A 6,344-nucleotide genomic window follows, 5' to 3' on the forward strand; every position below is an offset into this window, starting at 1 on the left:
CGACCTAATTTCTACTACTAGGTCAAGTGCATGATGTGTGTATATGATTCATGAAATGGTGTTCGAGTCAAAGAGTGACCCAAATATGGATAGTCACTACAGTTAAGTAGTAGTAGAATTCACATATCAATGTGAAATCTAAGTACACTATCATTCGATCCTACTTGTTTCCAAGTTTCTAGTAGGTTATAACTTAGCTTCTAGTTACTAAGTCTATTATGTGTCGTGCCTATATGTACAACTAAGTTTATTCAAATCTAGAACCGACTCGAATTTTGACGGTTGTCACAAATTTAGCCATCCATCAAAGATAACTAAACTCAATAAAAAATAGCTAATTTCCAACAAGAAAGTGGGGAGTCCTTATTTGAAGCTTTGGAAAGATACAAGGGATTGTTAGAACATTTCCCACCACAAAATTTAAACGGTCAACGAGAGGTTTAGGCAAACCAATCGAGGCTTCTACCAAAAAGAACAACCACCACCCGAGAAGAAGATGGTCTTTGAGTCAATGCTTAATAGGTTTATGGAAGCCTCTGAAAAAAGACATGATTTTATTGATGTTACCATGAGAAATCATCAAAATTCCATTAAGAACATTTAGACTCAAACCGGGCAATTAACAACACTTGTTAACGAGAGGTTACCTCCTAGAAATACCAATCCAAAACCACATCCTCACGTTATGGCTATATATACTGAAAAAGGGAAAGATTATGAGCCATTTATGATGTTTGATACAGGTGCCGAACAGCCTGATCCATATCTGGAAGTAGATAAGCTCGAAGTAGAAAAAGAAAAATCAGAACTGAGTTCTATTCAGTCCCCACGTCGTGGCGCCATTGCCATGTCGTGGCCACTAGAGAACAAAAATTCTTCTTTTTCGAAACCATGCCAGCCTCATCTACCATTCCCATCTTGAGCCCTTAAACATATTCGGGAACCGAAACACAACAACTTCATGGAACAAGTACTATCTCTCTCGATAAATTCTCCATTATTAAATTCCATGGCTAAAATTCCCAAATTCACTAAGGATGTGATAACTAACCGAAAAGAGTTGAAAAAGCATCTACCATCGTGCTTAATGAGTAACTTTGCCTTGTGAGATGCGGGCTGACTAACTTTGCCTTGTGAATTTTGAAATTCCACTTCAATAAATGATTTGGCTGATTCGAGGGCTAGCATCAATCTAATGCCATATTATTTTTAGGAGAAGCCCGGTCTACCAAAGTTACAAAACACAAGAATGACACTTCAAATGGCAGATTACTCAATCACTCATCCACATGGGATTGTCGAAGATTTTTTGGTGAAGGTTGCCAAATTTATTTTTCCAGTTGCTTTTGTGGTATTAGATATGAAAGAAGATGAAGACCTTCCCATAATGTTGGGAAGACCATTCTTCAGCACCGCAAGAGCCGTCGTTGACATCCATGACTCAAAGATCACATTTCGTGTAGAAAATGAAGAAATTACTTTTGAAATGAATCAAAAAATTAGTTATAACAAGCCAAGAGATGAAGTGTTAAGGGTGTGTGATTTAGAATAAGAAAATCTTAACAAGCTAGATGAGATTGAGAAATTGATGGAGGAAAAGTTGAAAGCTAGGGAAAAGCCTCAAGTGGAAGAAGTTGTGACAACCCGAAATTTTTTGCCTTGTAAGTGCAGCCATTCAATTCAACCATGTGTCAGACCCGTTTCTGCTATCAGTTAGCATTGTTTAGAGTCTGTTTAAGGGTTCTAAGCTCAGTACATTCAAGCATTGGGTTTAGGGAAGTGTCAGTTAAAGTTCTTCACGTTGAATTCAAGCCATAAACTCCATCTCAAGGAGTTTACGGCCGCAAACAAGGATTTTACGGCCATAAACTCTTGCTAGTCGTGAACTCATGCCCCTAAGTATCATATTCTTTCACTTTTCTTCATTTCTTACTCTTTCACCTCAAGAACAATTGAATTCTCTCTCAAGTATCATAAGAATCTTCGTCTTGATCTTCAAAAATTCTAAGTGATTCATCCATCCTTCTTGTTATTCCTTCTTGGCCTTATAAGCATCTCTTGATTCATCCATAAAATCACCTCTTTTGGTTAGATCTTCAAGATCATCAACTTTCACCAAGAACACACACTTGTTCTTGGTGGCCGAAAACACCCTTTTAAGGCTTCAAAATCGTGAGTATTCGTTTCATACACTCGCTACCTAGTAAAATCATTAGCCTAAATACCTGGAACAAACGATTTGAGGGTGATCTCAAGGAGTTTACGACCGTAAAACCCTTGGCCGTAAACTTCCTAGGCCGTAAACCCCTAGAACGTAAACAACATCGCTGTAAACTCAAGTGTGGCCGTGAACACACCTCCCTTTTGCCGTAAACTCCCCTTTGATGAATCACATGTGATTCTAACACTTGGTCCAAGTGTTTCCTAGTCCCTAAGGGTGTTTCCTTTCACATAGTTGCTTCTAAACACTATATTCATGCCAATATATGCCATTATATGTCATTTAGGACTCGTTTGTGTCTCGGGACTTCATTCGTGGAACTTCTCATCCTTACACACATATTCGTTTGAATCACCCACATAAGGTGAGTTCATACCCCTATAATCAATCTTTTAAACTGTTTTAAATGCTTTTAAGGGGGGGGAATACAAGTTGCACACAATGATAATTGTGTAAATGTTTGTTATAAAAATCTTTCAAAGGATTGCATATGTTTTTTTTATAAGTGATCAAAACATTTCAAAAACTCTTTTTAAGTTATGTTACTTTATAGTTTATAAAACTCCGTTTTTAATGTACAATCATAACTTAGTAGATAAATGAGTCTTTTCAGTAACAGTTCAAGTAAACATACTAGTAAACTAGAATAGGTATAGTTTAGGGGTTCAGTTCATACTAGATACTAGAACATACTATAAAGAGAAACATGGAGGAAGATACAATACACGATAACAGAAAGAACATACTAAGATACTATAACAGAAAGAACATAGTAAGATACTATAACAGAAGAACATATCATGATTTACAAAATATACCAATAATCACTAACTCATTATTCTAAACAAAAGGTGATAATAAATTGGGTATACAAAACTACTATAACTTTAATGTGAGACTATGTCACGACTTCAAAATCCTCGCCAGGATTGGTCCGGTGGCATACAAGCTACGACTACCATAGGAACTCAACCGCGTTCATCCTACCTTTCATGTGTCGAACTTAAAGAAATGTCTGTCTGATGAGACCCTTGTCATTCCTTTGGAAGAAATTGAGATCAACGAGAACCTCCACTTTGTAGAGGAACCTATTGAAATCATGGACCGAGAGGTCAAACCGACGGAACAAAGGCGCATTCCCATCGTAAAGTTCCAGTGAAACGCCAAGCGAGGACCCGAATTTACTTGGGAACGTGAGGACCAAATGAAACAAAAGTACCCACATTTATTCCCCAACCCTTGATGTCCCACTCGAAATGCAAATTTCGGGACGAAATTCCTTCTAACGGGGAGATAATGTGACAACCGTCAAATACAAGTCAAAGTCAAAGTCAACAAGTCAAAGTCAAAGTCAACAAGTCAAAGTCAAAGTCAACAAGTCAAACCGGTCAAACGTAACTAATACTTGTATGTGAAAAGTTATTCTATAAAAATATGTATTGGTATGCCAAGATTTCAAGTGTTTCGGATATTTTACGTGTCTAGCAATGTAAAACCCTAAAAAGGGAGTTAAATGCATCAAAACACGACTAAGGACCCTTTCAGGGACTTAAACCAATCATAAACAAAGCATAACGAGGTTCACGAACCTCGCATTACGAGATTATACAATAATAATGGCTAAAAACAAATCTCTCCCAAATCTCTCCCAAATCTCTCTCAAAATCTCTCTCAACTTTTTATAGTCATCCGGGTCATCCCGACCCTTAAATTGGCCAAAAACCACTTGAATCGGGAAGTTATATCGAAAAACAGCTAAATAGGGCCGAAACCCCTCTTAGGAACCAAACCTCTTAGAACCGAAACCCTTCTATTAGGACCGAACTACCAAGACCGAACCCAAGCTGTCAGAGCCGAACTAAGCATCTCGTACCGAAACCTGCATGCAACCGAAATAGACCGAGCCCTCGGTCTATTTCGCTCCTCTCACACCTTCGGGCCGAGACCCAACTTCGGTTCCTTCTCTCTTCCCTTCGGTCCCTTCTCCCTTCTCTCGGTTCCTTCCCCTACCTTCGGTCCTCGACACCTCCAAGAGCCGAAAGTCGCAGGTTCGCTCCTTAAGCCCGGTTTTCGACTACTTTCGCTTCCTAAGCCCTTTTTGACGGGGATTTTTCACCAAATTCATATTTTTACCATTTTAAACTCCCTAAACCCATATTTTATTCATTTCTCAAGGATTTATTAATTATAAATCATTATTTTACATTAAGAGAAATATCTAAGGATGTTTACACCACAAGTGGGTCAAGTGTGCCCACTTGTCTTCCATGTGTCATCTTCTCATTTGTCCAACCCTATCCACGTCACACAAACCAAGGCAAACATCCTATCAATCTTGCAAATTGCTCCAGCAACATCTATATAAAGAAACCCTTGGAGTAACTTCTTAAAATCCTTGATCATTTCCTTCACTCACACACTTCTCTTACCCCTCAAGAAAGCTTCTTTTCTCTCTACTTCCAGCCACTTTTTGGAGGTGTTCTTGAACTATTACTTAACTTTTTGGTAAGTATTTCATCTAAAATCAAGTGTTATTTCATATTTTCATAACACTCTTGGATCATCTACTTACATTTTAACACCAAAAATCGTTCTTAGGGGTATCCAAGCTTTGACGTGTTCATCAAGTGTTCTTGGCTTGATACTCCTTGTCTTCAACCTTCCTCTCTTCAATAAATCACTCAAGGTGAGTTCATACCCCTACATTTTCCAGTTTTTTTTAGTTTTCAGGGGGGGGGGGGGGGAATACAAGTTAAAACACCAAAACTTATTTAAAACTCAACTTGACAGCTTACAACAGAAAAGTTTTGACCTGTTCACGAACTGTTTTACCCAACTTAAACTCAATAATTTTCAAAACTGCTTAACATACAAATAGTTGAAGTTTTTACCTTTAAAATGACTACTTACACATCTCCATACGATTTGTCTACAATTTATGGTGAATTTTGCAAAACTGCCTATCACTGAAGCAATAAAAGCGGACCAGGTTGTGAAGATGAACATTTTAACACTGGTTTGAGACCACCAAAAATTATAGGAAAATTTATGAACATAGTAGACTCTTTTTCCAAACTCCTCGAGTTTACGGATGCAGTTTTGGACTTACGATGATTTTTCTATAAATACTCTAAAACAGCGACAATTAAGGATAAAACTGTCAAAACAAACTTAAACGGGTTATTCAAACCTTGTAACATGCTGAGCAAGGTGTGTAAGATTTACACTTAGTATTTTCGATGTCATTTTATTGAAATACATAGACATACATAACAAGGTTTCATACCATCATACAACACTTTTGATAAACTATAATATGTATAGTTTTGAACACTTCATTTAACAAAGAAATAGTAACACTATCGATTCAGAAAACGAGCATTTCATTACACACTATGTGAACTTGTTTTATGAATAAATTTGTGAGATATTCTCCTTCGGGGTACTCTAAGTACCACAGAAAAGTCCTGTAGTGATAATCAGAATCTCCTGGAGGGAGAACGTGATAGTTGTGTATAGATCTATATTGGGTCTGACAAACCCGCACCTAAGCTGCTTGCAACAGCTAGACCGGCAGGTCTGGGGTGACAAGTGTCATAACATTCCGACGCCTGAAGAACGTCGCATACAAGGCCTTCTAGTATTTAGTATGGTTATAACATCTCACATGGGGTATTAACAAAACACACAGTTCACGGAAATTCTAAAGCTTTATACAAAGGAGTTTTACTTAAATATAAAACACATAAGTATGACGATTTACTTACACATAATAAGTCTTGGTTCGGTTAAGACTACAACAAACCTTTTAGAAAATATTGGATTTTCTGGAAACAAACTTGTAACAAACTTTAAGGAAACAACTGTCATTCTTCATTCATAAACTGCTTATGAACTCACCGGCTTTATTCTAATACTCTTTCAAAACAACTTGTATTCTTAGGTTATCAGTAATACAGGTAATCACAAGATTTCAGAAGTCAAGACACTAAGGCGTAGATTCTTTTGCTATATTTTAACATCATATGTAATTTATTCGGAAACATGTACTTTTGGAACGATGTAACCTTTTAAATTATATTTATGATGGTTGTGTTTATTTTCTTCACTATGGTTATGATAC

At 37.1% G+C, this 6,344-nt stretch overlaps 1 non-coding gene across 1 annotated transcript; it reads right to left on the reverse strand.

Annotated features, from left to right (window-relative positions):
• Window positions 1–316: 316 nt before the first annotated feature.
• LOC145117995 (small nucleolar RNA R71) lies at window positions 317–422 on the reverse strand. Its single transcript, XR_013712982.1, has one exon. It is a non-coding gene; the product is annotated as a small nucleolar RNA R71 (small nucleolar RNA).
• Window positions 423–6,344: the final 5,922 nt, after the last annotated feature.

The sequence above is a fragment of the Lactuca virosa genome, chromosome 5 (assembly GCF_052849685.1).
Source record: "Lactuca virosa cultivar CGN04683 chromosome 5, Lactuca_virosa_CGN04683_v6, whole genome shotgun sequence".
Taxonomy (NCBI): domain Eukaryota; kingdom Viridiplantae; phylum Streptophyta; class Magnoliopsida; order Asterales; family Asteraceae; genus Lactuca; species Lactuca virosa.